The sequence below is a fragment of the Triticum aestivum genome, chromosome 4B (genome assembly GCF_018294505.1).
Source record: "Triticum aestivum cultivar Chinese Spring chromosome 4B, IWGSC CS RefSeq v2.1, whole genome shotgun sequence".
Classification (NCBI taxonomy): domain Eukaryota; kingdom Viridiplantae; phylum Streptophyta; class Magnoliopsida; order Poales; family Poaceae; genus Triticum; species Triticum aestivum.
In genome coordinates this window covers 384867157-384888464 of record NC_057804.1, presented here as the reverse complement: position 1 = coordinate 384888464, position 21308 = coordinate 384867157, and positions in this window count along the sequence as shown.

Here is a 21308-nt window from a genome sequence, read left to right as displayed (position 1 = left end):
CAACACACCCAATACAATTTTCAATTATATAGGTGCACTAATTGGAAGAAGAGATGATGATAGATGTTTAATATGGATGGTAGAAATAGCCTTTTATATTTTGAACAAACAAAAATAGAAAGGTAGTAAGTAACAAAAGTGAGTAAAAATGGTGTCTACATGCTAGAAAACAAGGCCTATGGTTCATACTTTCGCTAGTGCCAATTCTCAACATCATTAACATAGTTGAACCACATGATGATCCCTTAAAGTGTAGCAAAGAATCACTCCAAAGTTTCTATTCTATCGGAGAAAGTAGGATGAAATCGCATAGGTAGAGAACCACCTCAAAGTTGTTTTTCCAATCAATCTATTGAACCTCCCCCCAAAGTGTCACAGATAGTCCTAGAGATCATATTATGACAACATCATATGATACTATCATTCAGCCTTTATGCTTAGAGTACCCCCAATGTCACCACGAATATCTGCAAGTTAATAACGAGATATGCATCAAGTGATCTCGAATCCAAAGTATTCAATCCAACATAAAGAAACTTCAAAGAGAAAGAATTGGTTCACCATAAAAAGGATAGAGGGAGATGAACATCATAAGATCCAACTTTATTAATCAAGCTCATGATACAATCAAGATCAAATCCATCAAGAACATGAGAGAGAGAGAGGGATTGAACACATAGCTACTAGTACATAACCTCATCCCCGAGGATGAACTAATCATACATCACCATGGACGTAGCAAGGTTGATGAAGAGGCCTATGTGAATGGGTTCCCCCTCCGGCAAAGTGTCGGAGAAGGCCTCCAAATGGGATCGTCGTGAAACAGGAACTCACGGCAAAGGGAAAATTGTTCTAAGGGTGCGATAAAGGGTTTCAGTATTTATAGGAATTTGTGGCATTGCAATTGCACCAAAAGGTGGCCTAGGGCGCTCATGTACAGGTAGCATGGCTACCCCCTGACCGCGCCATGTGTTCATGTGGGGGCCTCAAGGCTCGTCTCGATGACTCTAGAAGCTTCCAGGGTCCTTCTTGGTCCAGAAAAATGTCAAAATTGGCATCGTATTTGGACCTTCCTAGATATTGATTTTCTGCAAAAACAAAAACAAGCAAAAAAACAAGAACTGGCACTAGGCACCAGATTAATAAGTTAGTACATAAAAATTATATAAAAGTGCACCAAAACCATATGTAATTGATGTAAATAAAGCATGAATACTTTATAGATTATAGATATGTTGGAGACGTAGCAGCCAGACCTTTGGAGTTGCACCCTTCTTTCATTTCAGTTTCTGAATTCAACAATTTTTTGGGAGTGTTTGCAATCTCCTCATAATGGTTCACTAGCAGGTTGGGGGTCACACCAGGCTTGTTTCTTAAATTCCCAAATGAAAATTTCATGACCAGAGTTAGATAAGGCAGCATGATGAAACTTATGTCCAGCAGATATTTTCCTTGAAGAAGAACCCTAAGGAAGGCCATGCTCTTGGGATAGATTGGCTTTTGTTCAGCTCATCAATGGCATGGTCCTCATCTTTAAGATTTTCCTCATGAATGTTCCATAGGATCATCCACCTCATCAGTTTTCTTATCATCACCCTACATGTCATCATTTTTTATCTTCATATGGGTCAAAAGTAACCACTTGCTCAAAGCCTTCTACAGCAAGCTAAGAAGAAAATGCTTCTTCTTCATCTCAATAAGTCTCACAAATGGGATTTTGGTAGGATCTCTGCAAGCCACCATGATTTTTACTTGAGCAAATAAACTTAAACATTCCATTCCAGTCAACATCTGCCAAGATCCTAAAGCAAGAGGGAATTTGGGCAAACACCTTCCAAGTGCATCATTTTGGTGGAATACCATCTATAACCATCCAAGTTGTAACTCTTTAACACAAAGGATGAACCACACCCTTCCATTCAGTCACCTTAATGGTAACCTCGTCAACATGTAAGTTAAAAGAGAATTCAACTATGTCTGTCATCTTCTAGGGAGGAAATCGAATCAGGTAAGTTTCATGGACATCTCTCTGACTTGCCAAGTCCATTGATGTTGCTTATAGAAGATTGTAGACAAATGAACCAACCCATCCAGCTGAGAAATTTCACCCGTAATGATGTTAACTACAACACAACTCTGAAAGTTCAGTCAGGTAGCTTCATTAGCCACTAGTACAACAACTGGTAAAAAACTAAGCCCATGGCAGCACTACCAAAGAATGTAGTTGTAGGATGCGTTTGAAGCCAAGCTGCACAATAATTGACATTATATTTGTTGGAAAATGTAGTACAAAACAAAAAAATTCCCTCCGATCACCCAGAAACAATATGAAGATGCATAACAGTTTGAATTTGATCGTTACCGACTCCAAGTTGCATCAGGAAAAGAGGGTCAGTGTAGATCGTACTTGGAGTCCCTCGAACGGTAGATGAACAATCCCATGAACCACCCACAAACGGCCCTTGAGTGGAAGACAAAAAGCATGGCCTCACTACAAGTTGCAAGCGTACGGTCTTCACAACGCGACAACGCTTCACCGTCGAAAGCTAATCATCACCGAAGAATTAGAGGGAGGAGATTAGAACCACGCTAGGCTTCTAATTATGAGGATTAGAGGATCTAGGTCAAGCTATAATTGATCAACCAGGACCAACTATAACTAGAACTAGCCAACTAGAGGAAGCTCCAAAACTTGTGTGTTGACAAGGTGCAAATGCCTCTAGTATTTATAGGTTGGAGGTGAGAGGTGGGGGCACCACAAGAGGGGAAGGACTCCACTCCTTGCGCCGGCAAAGGGGGACAATTCGGCCTTCCGAGGGAAAGGGGGCACCTCCCCTGTTCTTGTGGCCCAAGTTGCCTTCCACCTCTTAGCGTTTTAAGACCCGTTGATATTAAATTAACCCAAATGTTAAGTGCCACACGTGTGACCTGAAGCAATATGGTCCAAACACCCTCATTACCATCCCTTGCTACATCAAATAGATGATATAAGTAGAATCTTTTTATTTTTCAGACTTGAAAATGTTTTGTCCTAAATAAAAAATCCGATTAATAATCCATTTTCACCATTAAATCCGTCTCGACTAGTTCTTCAAAACTAGACCCATATTGATATATTTCGACTAATTTTTTGGCCAATAGTTCCCATGATGTTTACACTATAATTGTCATAGTGTAAGTGCATCTAGTGCCCCTTAGTGATTTTCATGTATTGAAGACTTATAGGTTAAGGGACTAATGTGTTTGTGAGTGTACACATGTCTATAAGTCTATGAGTAGTTTGATATTTACAGAGGAAGTCGACCCCTAAAAATGAATGTCTTCGACTGAAGACTTTGGATTTCTGAAGACTTTGAAAGTGAAGAAATTGGTGTGACCGTGAAGACTTGATATTCATACGAGGAATATGAAGCGTGAAGACTTTTGTTTTTGTTGTTTCATTTTCTCTTTCTTGAGTCATAGGAAACACCGTACTGTTAAAGGGGGTCGAGGAAAAACTAAGGAAAAGTTTCCAAGTGATGCTCATCTCAAAATCCTACACCTACCAATCCCTTCGAGTGAAGCCATTGAAAATCTCATGCAGTTCAGTCAATTTTTTCAGTGACAGAGACGAAGATCTTTTGGTCTCTGAGGAATTTGTTCTGACTGAGGAGTTAGGAATTCGCCAGTGTGGATTGCCTACAAGTGCGGAACATGATAGCCCTGAGTAATTTGAGCCTCAAATTTTCGACCGTTGCTGTGCTACGCGCCAGCCGCCCCAAAATATCTACCCACCTAACGATCATATCATAAGGGCATTTATGTCTTATCATGTCGGGATGTTCCCTAGGCTATAAATAGCCGCCCCCTACAACCACTAGCTGGTTGGCTGCTTCGAGAGAAACTGACACTTGTCATTGAGAGCATCCCATCCTCCGAGGACTTTGAGAGAAAATCATCAAGTGAGGAAAACCCAAACCCAAACACCTACAAACCCAAAGTGATTGAGCATCAATGAAGAAATTGTTCCTGTGTGGATCCGAAACTTGTTACTTTTGAAGATTGTGCATCTTCCAGACGGTTAGGCATCATGGTGGATCGCCGAGTGACCGAGGTTGTGAAGGTTTGGAAGTCACCTGAAGACTTATCATGAGTGATTGGGCGAGGTCTGTGTGACCTTAGCTCAAGGAGAAAACGGTGAGGACTGTGTGTCCGAGACTGTGTGTCCTCAGGTTTAAATACCTAGCCGCTCCAACCAGATGTACAACTGTCACAGCAGTTGGAACTGGTCTACCAAATCATTGTCTTCACCGAGCTACCTGGTTCTATTTCCTCAACCCTTCCATTTCCTCATTACTGTGTTGTGTGCTTGTTCATATCTGTTTGAAGACTTTGACTGAATACTTTGTCAATTTCCTCAGTTCAAATTTCTTCGGTCTGGTTGTCTTCATCCTGTTTTATCCTATGCTTACGCTTCCTGTACTCTGTGCCTATTTTCATTTCATCATGATGTCCATGTTTATGTTATGCCATGTATGCATCTGAGTACTTATTCCATTGTAAGTAGTTCTTTGCTCAAGAATTTCCTCACCCTAAAATTCCTCGGTGAAGAATTCATAAAAATCGCATATTCACCCCCCCTCTAGTCGAGTTAACGCACTTTCAATTGGTATCAGAGCAAGGTACTCTCTTGTTCTGTGTGATTTTGGTTTAACCGCCTGGAGTTTTAGTTATGTCAACCGCAGGTATGATCAAGGTCTCTGCTGGGTATCCTACCTTCGATGGGACGGACTACCCCTACTGGAAGAAAAAGATGCGCATGCATCTTGAGGCAATTGATAATGATCTCTGGTATGTTGTGGAGAGTGGTGTCCCCTCTGTCACCCCTACCATCAACGTTGCTGACGTGAAGAGATTCAAGCAACTCGAGTCTCAAGCGAAGAATATCCCATCTGAACAAAGGGTAGTATGGTAGAGTGAGTTCTTTGGAGATAGCTAAGCTTATCTGGGATAGGTTGTCCAAGGTTAATGAAGGAGTCTCAACACAGCGTGACTCTCGAGTTGACATTCTTCGCAATCTCTTCAACCGCTTCAAAAGACTCGACAATGAAAATGTTCAGCAAACCTTCGATCGCCTCACTGACATCTCAAATTAGCTTCAAGCACTTGGTGCCACTGACATCACCGATCATGAGGTGGTGAAGAAATTGCTGAGATCGCTTGATTCCTCATTTGATACTCTGGCTTTGATGATACAAGAACGTGGAGACTATAAGTCACTTGATCCCGCTGATATCCTTGAGAGGCTAAACACTCATGAGTTCCAGCTTGCTGAAAAGAGAGATCTCTATGGACCGAGCTATGGCAGATCACGCGCTCTGAAGGCCAGGGCAGTGTCTGAATCTAAAGGTGAAGATTCTGGTAGCATCCTTGGTGATCCTGAAGAACTGAGCCGGGAGCTAGCAATGCTCGTGAAGAAATTCCAGAAGTTCTCAAGACGTGGTCGCTTTGGAAAATCTTGAAGAAGTGATGATTCCTCATCCTGTGACTACAAGAAGAGACCGTGCCACAAATGCAAGAAACCCAGTCACTACATTCAAGACTGTCCTCAGTGGGAAAAGGAATCAAAGAAGAAGAAATACAAGGATTACAGTTCTGATGATTCAAAGAAGAAGAAGAAATCTTCAAAATCTTCATCATCAAAATCCTCGAAGCTTCAGCTCACAAGAAGGCAGCTCCAAGAAGGCTCGGGCATTCATTGGAAAGGAAATGGACTCTGAGGCTGAGTCTGAGGAACATGAGGAAGAGGAGGCATCTGAGGAGTCAGAATCTGGTGTGGCAGGCCTAGCCCTCGCTACTGCATTCATCAGCAAGCCCATCTTCAACTCTGAGGAGAATGACTTCCCCAACAAAGCTGACGATGGCAATGATGACTACGCTCCCACCTATTGCTTCATGGCAAAGGGTGCCAAGGTACTCAAATATCCCTCCTCTGAATCAAGTGAGGATGAATCTGATGAAAACCTCAAGTCTAGCTACTCTAAATTTGCTAAGATTGTTGTGAAACAACAAAAGGCTTTTGAAAATTTTCAAAATATGCTAGACAAAAGCGATGATATGTTGGGTGAAGAAATGGATCGCCCTAAAACCTTGACTGAAAATCTTCAGAGACTTCACTCTAAGTTTGACAACCTTCAAAGTCATCATAACACTCTCTTATCTGATCATGAGAAGCTTTCTTATGAATTTCTTCAAAGAAAGCAAGATCTTGAGAAGCTAAGGGTGAGTTATGAAGATCTTCAGAAGGAGCGTGATTCATTACTAGCTCAACAAATCAGCGCTGCTCAGGAAGAATTTATTCCTCCATGTTTGAAGTGCATTGAACGTGAATCCGCTAATTCTTCACCTGAAAGTTCAAATGCTTCTACTGCTAAAAATTCTTCTCCTGTCTCTGCTATCACTAATTACTCATCTGAGGATATTGCTAGTATCACTGACAATGCAGGTGTCGGTGTCAAAACCGGCGGATCTCGGGTAGGGGGTCCCAAGCAGTGCGTCTTAGGATCAATGGTAACAGGAGACAAGGGACACGATGTTTTACCCAGGTTCAGGCCCTCTCGATGGAGGTAAAACCCTACGTCCTGCTTGATTAATATTGATGATGTGTGTCACAAGAGTGGATCTACCATGAGATCAAGGAGGCTAAACCCTAGAAGCTAGCCTATGGTATGATTGTTGTTGTTGTATATCTATCGACTAGCCTGGCCCCGGTTTATATAATGCACCAGAGGCCTAGGATAACAAGAGTCCTAGCCGAATACGCCGGTGGGGGAGGAGTCCTTGTCTTGATCGCCAAGTCTTGTGGAATCTTCCTTGTATGCGGCAACTGTCCGGACTGGCCCATGAGTATACGACCATGGGGGTCCTCGGCCCAATCCAACTGATCGGGAGACGACGTGGTGAGTACCCCCTAGTCCAGGACACCGTTAGTAGCCCCCTGAACCGGTCTTCAAGTTGGGGACGCTCCTCGATTCTTCCGAACTGTTCTTCATCTTCGGTCGTCGATCTTGAAAACTGGTTCAACAAATCTTCTCATCTTCGATCTTGAGGATCACCGAAATGCATTCGACGAGTTTATACGTCGGGTATCCGAGGAGCCCCTTTTAGTTTCCGGCCTTTATCAATGCCTTGTTATTTTTATGCCACACCTCGGGTTTGAAGTTGTTCCCGGGCGGCAACGTCCTCTTGCGTCCGAGCTCCAACGCCGGACTGCATTCGAGGTATCTTTTGCAGCCGAGCACCATTGCCGGACTGCTTCCCAGCTCTAACGCCGGACTATGTATCCGAGCTCCAACGCCGGACTGTATCCGAGGTGTCGTGGATCACCTTGGTTCAAAGAAGTTTGAAGGAGTTTAGCCGAGCTTAATGCCGGAAATGCCCTCTATGAGGCCAACCACTAGCGCCCGAGCTTTATGCCGGACTGCTTCCGAGGTGGTTAAGCACCTCGGTCATGGGTTGATTTTTGGTCAATATTTTTTATTGATGCAATTTATTCTCTGACGAGATATATAGCCAGTAGCCCTCAAGGTGGGTATCGGTCTAAAACCCGAGATGCACATGAAGGATGACATAAGACTGCTGATTCCCGTAGCCGCTGAGACTCAGGTTGATTTGCAAAATCGGTCTGAGGATCAAGTCCTAGCTCGGCAGAATACTTCGGGACACAAAAAGCGGCGTGCTCAGTCCTCGAGACTCGGGTTGGGTGCGGCCGACCAACCTGAGGATCAAAATCTCCTCGGAAACTGTATTGCACTTAAAATTTTCTGCATAGAACAGGCAATGCAGTAGCCCCCGAGACACTGGTCGGGTGGCAACACCAGATCAGGGGATTGATGTACCCCTTTAATATTTGTAAATAATAAGCCCGAGCCTTAATGCGGGCACGGGAGGCCGAATTAAGGATCGATATCAATAGTAAAATCACAAATTATATGTAATGACTCTATGTATCCAAGTACTTTACATCATTAATGCTCGGATCCACATTGTACAAAACTTTGTTGACCGACCATCGGCTTCCACCTCCTCGGCCAATAGCCGAGGAGTGTTTGTCCTACTTTATAAAGCCTTTATGAGGGCAAAGATTTACAACAAACAAGGCAATCTGGCCATACAGTTTTATAAACAAAGGTACGCAGAGAGATATGTTATATTGCTGTTTAACAGAAGAAATGTCTTCCAAAGAAAATAGTCCCGCTATCGGTTCCTTTCTTTGGGTTGTCATGCTAAGCATGATCATGAAACCTCAGCTCCAATGTAAGAGCAAAAGATCGAGGATTTAGTTTGGGAGGCCAGTTAATAGCCCCCGGTAGTGTTCGGCGACAGTCGAGGTCAAGCAGGAAACACTTCGGCCAATGTTATGAATGGCCCGTCATTTAATATAGTCATCGGATCGCTGACCAGTTTACACCTATTGTGACAGTCAGTTTTCGGCTTTCTCCACTGAGGTGCTTGACCATGCGAGCTGGAAGCACAATCGCAGTGGTTCTCCCTTTGCACACCTAGCCGAACAAAGCGAAACGTAGGAGGCAAGCGCGGGAGCCGGGCAACCCAACTATTGACCGAAGACACAATTCGAAGCTGATGCATATATAGAAATATCCGAGAATGTTTTTGCCGAATCTCTAAAGGTGTCCAGCGTTGCACTACGAGACTTGTGCTGAAAACACACAAATAGTTAAAAGTGCCAAAAGCTTGGAAAACCAAAAAACATCAGTAAAAACATGACGTCCGAACAAGATCAAGTGTTCGGTGCCAATCCGAAAATTGGACTTTAGAAAAAAAGTGCTTCTGCCGTGCTTTAACTTTGCAACGACTAAGAAGAAAAACACTTAGTATGAAACGGCTCAAATAAACATAAGAGCCCCCAAGCGACTTGGGTAAAAGTTGACTATAAAATGTAAGGTGACATGTAGAATGCCTTCTAGCCGGATTATAGATCGTTTGTCGTAGCGGACCTTTTCGCTTCAACCTCTGGACCCAATAGTCCGGAGTGTGTCCGAATACCCTCGCGGTTATAAAAACCGGGGCATGCGTGGAGACCAGGCGTAGGGATCATTAGTGCTTTATTAGACAAGTGCCCAACTAGTTATGTTATATTATATGGTTAGTAAGAAACATCTTCCAGGGAGAATAGTTCCGTTAGGGGTTCCTTTCCCTGGGAGGCATTGCCCTAAAGTGCATGTTCGGACTGCGAAAAGAGCAGAAAAACATCTGGGGGCAGGTAAATAAATAGGTAAGAAATCATTTTTTAGTTCACCAACCGAGTATTCCCTTAAGAACGCTAGCTTTCGGCTTCACCCAGTCTGAGGTACACATCCGGCTGACCCGGCAGTAACAATCGCAGAGGTGCTCCCTTTACCACCTAGCCGAACAATCGGGAACGTAGGGGTAAGCACAGGAGCCAGGCAACCCAGCTTGGCCAAAACTTAAGTCATATCGATGCATATAATGGTGAATAAAAGGTACATGCGGAAGTGTGACACATGTGTTGAGCATAAAGCCCGTATTAATAAGCTTCTGTTAAAGAAGCCCCCAGGTATAATAAGCTCGGGTAGCGCGTCAAGTGTGTGCGAACAAAGTTTCGACAAGGAAAATTTTTACAAGCAACTTTTTTACAAAAAAGTATAATTCTTGGTCGAACCGAACACAAGTTAGAAATTTAAAACTTTGAGCATGAAGGCAACTTAGCTGGTTAATGTGTTCGGTATTGATGACGCGGTCCGAGCTTGATGCGGGACAAGGTTCCATCCCCCAAGCTGGTCCCGAGGTGGCGGAGCAAAGAGCTCGGCACTCCGAAGTGGTGACATAGCACGGTCAATGCAGGACGACAGGGCGATGCGGAAGTCCCCGGCATGGGGTAATGAAATGTTGACGAAGCCCCCCGTCCAGCCGAGGTGACGCCAAAGGATATAGTCCGGCTGGATCGTTTTCCTGTGCACAAAAAATAGTGAAGACCGGGGATAATAGTAATAATAGGAATTAAAAAAAATGTTGCATAATAAATAATTTATGCAAAGTTAGTAGCAAAAGAAATATGGCCCGGCGCCGAAGTCGATGTCGATGCAGGTCGTCGGCGTAATGCAATAAAGGCGTGGCAAAGCCTGGATTCACAGGTCGGTCCGAGTTCCGGATGCGGCGTTCGCCGAACTGTGTACGGAAACTGACCGAACCATCATGCTGAAGGAAATATGCCCTAGAGGCAATAATAAAGTTATTATTTATTTCCTTATTTCATGATAAATGTTTATTATTCATGCTAGAATTGTATTAACCGGAAACATAATACATGTGTGAATACATAGACAAACATAGTGTCACTAGTATGCCTCTACTTGACTAGCTCATTTATCAAAGATGGTTATGTTTCCTAGCCATGGACAAAAGAGTTGTCATTTGATTAATGGGATCACATCATTAGGAGAATGATGTGATTGACATGACCCATTCCGTTAGCCTAGCACTTGATCGTTTAGTATGTTGCTATTGCTTTCTTCATGACTTATACATGTTCCTGTAACTATGAGAATTATGCAACTCCCGTTTACCGGAGGAACACTTTGGGTACTACCAAACGTCACAACGTAACTGGGTGATTATAAAAGAGTACTACAGGTGTCTCCGAAGGTACATGTTGAGTTGGCGTATTTCAAGATTAGGTTTTGTCACTCCGATTGTCGGAGAGGTATCTCTGGGCCCTCTCGGTAATGCACATCACTATAAGCCTTGCAAGCAATGTGACCAATGAGTTGGTTACGGGATGATGCATTACGTAACGAGTAAAGAGACTTGCCGGTAACGAGATTGAACTAGGTATTGGATACCGATGATCAAATCTCGGGCAAGTAACATACCGATGACAAAGGGAACAAAGTATGTTGTTATGCGGTTTGACCGGTAAAGATCTTCGTAGAATATGTAGGAACCAATATGGGCATCCAGGTCCCGCTATTGGTTATTGACCGAGAATGGTTCTAGGTCATGTCTACATAGTTCTCGAACCCGTAGGGTCCGCACGCTTAACGTTATGATGACAATTTTATTATGAGTTTATAAGTTTTGATGTACCGAAGTTTGTTCGGAGTCCCGGATGTGATCACGGACATGACGAGGAGTCTCGAAATGGTCGAGACATAAAGATTGATATATTGGACGACTATATTCGGACACCGGAAGTGTTCCGGGTGATTTCGGAGAAAACCGGAGTGCCGGGGGGGTTACCGGAACCCCCCGGGAGAGTATTGGGCCTTATGGGCCTTAGGGGAAAGGAGAGAGGGGCGGCCAGCATGGGCCGCGCGCCCCCTCCCCCCTCTGGTCCGAATTGGACTAGGAGGGGGGCGGCGCCCCCCCTCTTTCCTTCCCCCTCTCCCCCTTCCTTCCCCCTCCTAGTAGGAGTAGGAAAGGAGGAGTCCTACTCCTACTAGGAGGAGGATTCCTCCTCCCTTGGCACGCCCAAGGGGCCGGCCGGCCTCCCCCCTCCCTCCTTTATATACGGGGGCAGGGGGACACCCCATGACACACAAGTTGATCTACAGATCGTTCCTTAGCCGTGTGCGGTGCCCCCTCCACCATATTCCACCTCGGTCATATCGTCGCGGAGTTTAGGCGAAGCCCTGCGCCGGTAGAACATCATCATCGTCACCACACCGTCGTGCTGATGGAACTCATCCCTGAAGCTTTGCTGGATCGGAGCCCGGCGATCGTCATCAAGCTGAACGTGTGCTGAACTCGGAGGTGCCGTACATTCGGTGCTTGGATCGGTCGGATCGTGAAGACGTACGACTACATCAACCGCGTTGTCATAACGCTTCCGCTTACGGTCTACGAGGGTACGTGGACGAACACTCTCCCCTCTCGTTGCTATGCCATCACCATGATCTTGCGTGTGCGTAGGAATTTTTTTTGAAATTACTACGTTCCCCAACAGTGGCATCCGAGCCAGGTTTTATGCGTTGATGTTATATGCACGAGTAGAACACAAGTGAGATGTGGGCGATACAAGTCATACTGCTTACCAGCATGTCATACTTTGGTTCGGCGGTATTGTGACATGAAGCGGCCCGGACCGACATTACGCGTACGCTTACGCGAGACTGGTTTCACCGTTGCGAGCACTCGTGCTTAAAGGTGGCTGGCGGGTGTCTGTCTCTCTCACTTTAGCTGAATCGAGTGTGGCTACGCCCGGTCCTTGCGAAGGTTAAAACAACACTAACTTGACGAACTATCGTTGTGGTTTTGATGCGTAGGTAAGAACGGTCCTTGCTAAGCCCGTAGCAGCCACGTAAAATTTGCAACAACAAAATAGAGGACGTCTAACTTGTTTTTGTAGGGCATGTTGTGATGTGATATGGTCAAGACGTGATGCTATATTTTATTGTATGAGATGATCATGTTTTGTAACCGAAGTTATCGGCAACTGGCAGGAGCCATATGGTTGTCGCTTTATTGTATGAAATGCAAACGCCCTGTAATTGCTTTACTTTATCACTAAGCGGTAGCGATAGTCGTAGAAGCAATAGATGGCGTAACGAAAACGATGCTACGATGGAGATCAAGGTGTCACGCCGGTGACGATGGTGATCACGACGGTGCTTCGAAGATGGAGATCACAAGCACAAGATGATGATGGCCATATCATATCACTTATATTGATTGCATGTGATGTTTATCCTTTATGCATCTTATCTTGTTTTGATTGACGGTAGCATTTTAAGATGATCTCTCACTAATTATCAAGAAGTGTTCTCCCTGAATATGCACCGTTGCCAAAGTTCGTCGTGCCCAGACACCACGTGATGATCGGGTGTGATAAGCTCTACGTCCATATACAACGGGTGCAAGCCAGTTTTGCACACGCAGAATATTCAGGTTATACTTGATGAGCCTAGCATATGCAGATATGGCCTCGAAACACAGAGACCGAAAGGTCGAGCGTGAATCATATAGTAGATATGATCAACATAGTGATGTTCACCACTGAAAACTGCTCCATCTCACGTGATGATCGGTTATGGTTTAGTTGATTTGGATCACGTGATCACTTAGAGGATTAGAGGGATGTCTTTCTAAGTGGGAGTTCTTAAGTAATATGATTAATTGAACTTAAATTTATCATGAACTTAGTCCTGGTAGTATTTTGCAAATTATGTTGTAGATTAATAGCTTGCGTTGTTGCTTTCATATGTTTATTTTGATATGTTCCTAGAGAAAATTGTGTTCAAAAATGTTAGTAGCAATGATGCGGATTGGATCCGTGATCTGAGGTTTATCCTCATTGCTGCGCAGAAGAATTATGTCCTTGATGCACCGCTAGGTGACAAACCTATAGTAGGAGCAGATGCAGACGTTATGAACGTTTGGCTAGCTCAATATGATGACTACTTGATAGTTTAGTGCACCATGCTTAACGGCTTAGAGTCGGGACTTCAAAGACGTTTTGAACGTCATGGACCATATGAGATGTTCCAGGAATTGAAGTTAATATTTCAAGCAAATACCCGAGTTGAGAGATATGAAGTCTCCAACAAGTTCTATTGCTAAAAGATGGAGGAGAATCGCTCAACTAGTGAGCATGTGCTCAGATTGTCTGGGTACTACAATCGCTTGAATCAAGTGGGAGTTAATCTTCCAGATAAGATAGTGATTGACAGAGTTCTCTAGTCACCATCACTAAGTTAGTAGAACTTTGTGATGAGCTATAGTATGCAAGGGATGACAAAAACAATTCCCAAGCTCTTCGCGATGCAAAAATCGGCGAAGGTAGAAATCAAGAAAGAGCATCAAGTGTTGATGATTGACAAGACCACTAGTTTCAAGAAAAGGGCAAAGGGAAAGAAAGGGAAACTTCAAGTAGAATGGCAAACAAGTTGTCAGTCCCGCGAAGAAGCCCAAAGCTGGACCAAAGCCTGAAACTGAGTGATTATACTGCAAAGGAAATGGTCACTAGAAGTGGAAATGCCTTGAATATTTGGTGGATAAGAAGGATGGCAAAGTGAACAAGGGTATATTTGATATACATGTTATTGATGTGTACCTTACTAGTGTTTATAGTAACCCCTGAGTATTTGATACTTGTTCGGTTGCTAACATTAGTAACTTGAAACGGGAGTTACAGAATAAACAGAAACTAGTTGAGGGTGATGTGACGATGTGTGTTGGAAGTGGTTCCAAGATTGATATGATCATCATCGCACACTCCCTATACTTTCGGGATTAGTGTTGAACCTAAATAAATGTTATTTGGTGTTTGCGTTGAGCATGAATATGATTTGATCATGTTTATTGCAATACGGTTATTCATTTAAAGTCAGAGAATAATTGTTGTTTTGTTTACATGAATAAGACCTTCGATGGTCATACACCCAATGAACATAGTTTGTTGGATCTCGATCGTAGTGATACACATATTCATAATATTGATGCCAAAAGATGAAAAGTTAATAATGATAGTGCAACTTATTTGTGGCACTGCCGTTTGGGTCATATCGGTGTAAAGCGCATGAAGAAACTCCATAAAGATGGATTTTCGGAATCACTTGGTTATGAATCATTTGATGCTTGTGAACCGTGCCTTTTGGGCAAGATGATTAAAAACTCCGTTCTCCGGAACAATGGAACAAGCTACTGACTTATTGGAAATAATACATACCGATGTATGCGATCCAATGAGTGTTGATGCTCGTGGCAAGTATCGTTATTTTCTAACCTTCACAAAATGATTTGAGCAGATATGGGTATATCTACTTGATGAAACATAAATCTGAAATAATTGAAAGGTTCAAAGAATTTCAGAGTGAAGTGGAAAAATCATCGTAACAAGAAAATAAAGTTTCTACGATCTGATCATGGAGACAAATATTTGAGTTACAAGTTTGGTCTTCAGTTAAAACAATGTGGAATAGTTTCACAGCTCACGCCACCTGGAACACCACAACGTTATGGTGTGTCCGAACATCGTAATCGTACTTTACTAGATATGGTGCGATCTATGATGTCTCTTATCAGTTTACCACTATCGTTTTGGGGTTATGCATTAGAGACAGCTGCATTCACGTTTAATAGGGCACCATCTAAATCCGTTGAGATGACACCGTATGAACTATGGTTTAGCAGTAAACCTAAGTTGTCGTTTCTTAAAGTTTGGAGTTGTGATGCTTATATGAAAAAGGTTTTCAACCTTATAAGCTCGAACCCAAAATTGGAGAAGTGCGTCTTCATAGAATACCCAAAGGTAACTATTGGGTACACCTTCTATCACAGATCCAAAGGCAAGTTACTTCGTTTCTAAGAATGGATCCTTTCTAGAGAAGGAGTTTCTCTCGAAAGAAGTGAGTGGGAGGAAAGTAGAACTTGATGAGGTAACTGTACCTGCTCCCTTATTGGAAAGTAGTTCATCACAGCAATCTGTTCCTGTGACTACCACACCAATTAGTGAGGAAGTTAATGATGATGATCATGAAACTTCAAATTAAGTTACTACAGAACCTCGTAGGTCTTCCAGAGTAAGATCCGCACCAGAGTGGTACGGTAATCCTGTTCTGGAAGTCATGTTACTAGACCATGATGAACCTACGAACTATGAGAAAGCGATGATGAGCCCAGATTCCACGAAATGGCTTGAGGCCATAAAATCTGAGATATGATCCATGTATGAGAACAAAGTATGGACTTTGATTGACTTGCTCGATGATCAGCAAGCCATGTTAAATAAATGGATCTTCAAGAGGAAGACGAACATTGATAGTAGTGTTACTATCTACTAAGCTCGACTTGTTGCGAAATGTTTTCAACAAGTTCAAGGTGTTGAATACGATGAGATTTTCTCACTCGTATCGAAGCTTAAGTCTGTCTGAATCATGTTAGCAATTGCCACATTTTATGAAATCTGGCAAATGGATGTCAAAACTGCATTCCTTAATGGATTTATTAAAGAAGAGTTGTATATGATGCAACCAGAAAGTTTTTGTCAATCCTAAAGATGCTAACAAAGTGTGCAAACTCCAGCAATCCATCAATGGACTGGTGCAAGCATCTCGGAGTTGGAATATACGCTTTGATGAGTTGATCAAAGCATATGGTTTTATACAGACTTTTGAAGAAGCCTGTATTTACAAGAAAGTGAGTGGGAGCTCTGTAGCATTTCTAATATTATATGTGGATGACATATTGTTAATTGGAAATGATATGGAAATTCTGGATAGCATGAAAGGATACTTGAATAAGAGTTTTTCAAAGCAAGACCTCGGTGAAGCTACTTACACATTGAGCATCAAGATCTATATAGATAGATCAAGACGCTTGATAAGATTTTTCAATGAGTACATACCTTGATAAATTTTTGAAATAGTTCAAAATGGAACAGTCAAAGAAGGAGTTCTTGCCTGTGTTACAAGGTGTGAAGTTGAGTAAGACTCAAGACCCGACCATTGCAGAAAATAGAAAGAGAATGAAAAGTCATTCCCTATGCCTCAGTCATAGGTTCTATAAAGTATGCTATGCTGTGAATCAGACCTATTGTATACCTTGCTCTGTGTTTGGGAAAGGAATACAATTTTGATCTAATAAGTAGATCACTGGACATGGGTCAAGAATATCCTTAGTGAGGACTAAGGAGAAGTTTCTCGATTATGGAGGTGATAAAAGAGCCCGTCATAAAAGTTACAACGATGCAAGCTTTTACACCAATCCAGATGACTCTCAATCTCAATCTGGATACATATTGAAAGAGGGAGCAATTAGCTAGAGTAGCTCCGTGCAGAGCATTGTGGACATAGAATATTTGCGAAATACATACGGCTGTGAATATGACTAAGCTTCTCTCACGAGCAAAACATGATCATACCTTAGTACTCTTTTGGGTGTTAATCACATAGTGATGTGAACTAGATTATTGACTCTAGTAAACCCTTTGGGTGTTAATCACATAGCGATGTGAACTAGATTATTGACTCTAGTAAACCCTTTGGGTGTTGATCACATGATGATGTGAACTATGGGTATTAATCACATGCAGATGTGAATATTGGTGTTAAATCACATAGCGATGTGAACTAGATTATTGACTCTAGTGCAAGTGGGAGACTGAAGGAAATATGCCCTAGAGGCAATAATAAAGTTATTATTTATTTCCTTATTTCATGATAAATGTTTATTATTCATGCTAGAATTGTATTAACCGGAAACATAATACATGTGTGAATACATAGACAAACATAGTGTCACTAGTATGCCTCTACTTGACTAGCTCGTTTATCAAAGATGGTTATGTTTCCTAGCCATGGACAAAAGAGTTGTCATTTGATTAATGGGATCACATCATTAGGAGAATGATGTGATTGACATGACCCATTCCGTTAGCCTAGCACTTGATCGTTTAGTATGTTGCTATTGCTTTCTTCATGACTTATACATGTTCCTGTAACTATGAGAATTATGCAACTCCCGTTTACCGGAGGAACACTTTGGGTACTACCAAACATCACAACGTAACTGGGTGATTATAAAGGAGTACTACAGGTGTCTCCGAAGGTACATGTTGAGTTGGCGTATTTCGAGATTAGGTTTTGTCACTCCGATTGTCGGAGAGGTATCTCTGGGCCCTCTCGGTAATGCACATCACTATAAGCCTTGCAAGCAATGTGACCAATGAGTTGGTTACGGGATGATGCATTACGTAACGAGTAAAGAGACTTGCCGGTAACGAGATTGAACTAGGTATTGGATACTGACGATCAAATCTCGGGCAAGTAACATACCGATGACAAAGGGAACAAAGTATGTTGTTATGCGGTTTGATCGATAAAGATCTTCATAGAATATGTAGGAACCAATATGGGCATCCAGGTCCCGCTATTGGTTATTGACCGAGAATGGTTCTAGGTCATGTCTACATAGTTCTCGAACCCGTAGGGTCCGCACGCTTAACGTTACGATGACAGTTTTATTATGAGTTTATAAGTTTTGATGTACCTAAGTTTGTTCGGAGTCCCGGATGTGATCACGGACATGACGAGGAGTCTCGAAATGGTCGAGACATAAAGATTGATATATTGGACGACTATATTCGGACACCGGAAGTGTTCCGGGTGATTTCGGAGAAAACCGGAGTGCCGGGGGGTTACCGGAACCCCCCGGGAGAGTATTGGGCCTTATGGGCCTTAGGGGAAAGGAGAGAGGGGCGGCCAGCATGGGCCGCGCGCCCCCTCCCCCCCTCTAGTCCGAATTGGACTAGGAGGGGGGCGGCGCCCCCCCCCCTCTTTCCTCCCCCCTCTCCCCCTTCCTTCCCCCTCCTAGTAGGAGTAGGAAAGGAGGAGTCCTACTCCTACTAGGAGGAGGATTCCTCCTCCCTTGGCACGCCCAAGGGGCCGGCCGGCCTCCCCCCTCCCTCCTTTATATACGGGGGCAGGGGGGCACTCCATGACACACAAGTTGATCTACGGATCGTTCCTTAGCCGTGTGCGGTGCCCCCCTTCACCATATTCCACCTCGGTCATATCGTCGCGGAGTTTAGGCGAAGCCCTGCGCCAGTAGAACATCATCATCGTCACCATGCCGTCGTGCTGACGGAAGTCATCCCCGAAGCTTTGCTGGATCGGAGCCCGGGGATCGTCATCGAGCTGAACGTGTGCTGAACTCAGAGGTGCCGTACATTCGGTGCTTGGATCGGTCGGATCGTGAAGACGTACGACTACATCAACCGCGTTGTCATAACGCTTCCACTTACGGTCTACGAGGGTATGTGGACGAACACTCTCCCCTCTTGTTGCTATGCCATCACCATGATCTTGCGTGTGCGTAGGAAATTTTTTGAAATTACTACGTTCCCCAACACATGCAACCGTCGATAATGCGGCCACCATTTGATAGACCCATGCCTGGTCGGCTAGTAACGCCGAAGTGTCCGGAGTAGGTTGATGAAGAGATGGCGAAGCCCCCGGTCCAGCCGAGATGTCGAAGTAGGTCGGCGTGATGGACACCAGCTTGAAGAAGCAATAGTGCGGCCCTGCCAATGCAGGTCGTGACGTGGTCGATGCCGGCTTGATGAAGCGACCGTGCGGCGATGCCGGTATGCCCGCTCCGTGTAATCCGTGGGGCGGCGTTGTTGGTGATGATTTATCCTTCGCGATGCCGGACTCTTGTTCGGCTTGCCAAGATGATGATCCAAAGAAGTTGAGCTTGGCTCAACAAAGTGACGACGTGTCTAGCGTAGGTCGGCAGCCATGGAGCAATATTGCAGGACTGGTTTGACACCAGCATGATGTTGAAGGTCATGTTCAAAAGATCTTAAATTTAGTGGGATGTGTTCGGGAACAAAACACAATACCCCATACGAAACTTCCTACAAAAAGGATGTCCGAAATCCCGTTCATAAAAATGACGAACTCGGGTTGGATTCGTTTTCGCGCAGAAAACAGATCCAAAAAGTGATGCACTAATCGGAAGTTTCCCGGAGTTTGGACGGTCGGATCGAGCTGAATTTTTGGCAGGTGGTAGATAAGGCAATTCCGCAGAAAATCAACGATTGGATCCTCCAAAGGACATCCGAGCTAGACGCTGGATACCACGCCCTAAACTCGTCCGGATTCTCGTCCAAATTCAACAGGGCTCCGGTATATCGAAGATTGCTGGAGATTCCTCCATCGGAACTCGACGAAATTTTTGTAGGGTTGTTGTAGACTTAATTCCGCATAATTCCACCAAAGTAATCGTTTAGGCGACACTCGAGGAGGCGGTGGCGGCGGATACAAGTTTGTTGTCCAAAAAAATAGCATGGTCGCCTGAGCGCAATGTTGATGTTGAGCCCCTGAGCTCCATGGATGACTCCTCCATGATCTTGATAGAGATCGGAGTTGGTATTGATGAAGGCCTTCATCCGAACATGACGATCGGAGGTAGGGCGCAGTCCTCGGTCAAGCCAAGGTGACCAGTCGAGCTGGTGACGAAGAAGCCGACGTCGCAGTTGACCAGCAGTCGAGCCATTGATCGTTTCGCCGATCACACAGCGGAACTCTCAATTAAAGCACTAATGTCGGTGTCAAAACCGGCGGATCTCGGGTAGGGGGTCCCAAGAAGTGCGTCTTAGGATCAATGATAATAGGAGACAAGGGACACGATGATTTACCCAGGTTCGGGCCCTCTCGATGGAGGTAAAACCCTACGTCCTGCTTGATTAATATTGATGATGTGTGTTACAAGAGTGGATCTACCACGAGATCAAGGAGGCTAAACCCTAGAAGCTAGCCTATGGTATGATTGTTGTTGTTGTATATCTATCGACTAGCCTGGCCCCGGTTTATATAATGCACCAGAGGCCTAGGATAACAAGAGTCCTAGCCGAATACGCCGGTGGGGGAGGAGTCCTTGTCTTGATCGCCAAGTCTTGTGGAATCTTCCTTGTATGCGGCAACTGTCCGGACTGGCCCATGAGTATACGACCATGTGGGTCCTCGACCCAATCCAACTGATCGGGAGACGATGTGGTGAGTACCCCCTAGTCTAGGACACCGTCAGCAGGGCTGAAGGAATTGTATATGACGGGCATGTACAAAAGCCTCAAAGGGCATCAGGCTCTTTGTGATGTGCTTAAAAAGCAGATCCTCAACATGAACCCTAGGAAAGAGGGTATTGCCTTTGAGAGGAAACTCAATGCTGATGGAACATACTGGAAGCCTGAGCAGTACCCCAAGACCTCATGGGTTGCTGCAAAGGGACCTCCAGTAGATCCATCTACTCTATCTGGCTTTATATGTGAATCTCCTCATTCTTCTGATGAGTCATTTGACTTCAACTATAAGCTATTCAAAAATCAGAATGGTGAAGTATTTTCTAGATATATCGGCACTAACTGCAGGAATGGTTCCCCTATGAAGAAAATCTGGGTTCCCAAAATGTGCCTTGAAAGTCTTCAGGTGAATGTCATCATGACACCACCTATGAAGAATAGGAACCCTAGATCAAATTCTTCATATGGACCAAATTCTTCATATGGATCCAAGTCCTCATACGGACCGAATTACTCACGTGGATCAAATTCCTCAAAAGTATCAAAGTCCTCATATGAACATCATCGTGCTAACACTTCTGTTTCACAGGGAAGATCTAAGGGCTATGAATATTAGCATTATTCTTCAAACCATTATGTTCATAAGTCCTCAAAGAATTTCTCTGCTTATTCATATGCTTACCCTAACTCCTCTCATGTGAAACAAAGTGGAATGGCTTCTATGCCACCTTTCTCTTATGGAGCTCGTAGAATGATGAACTCTTTGCCA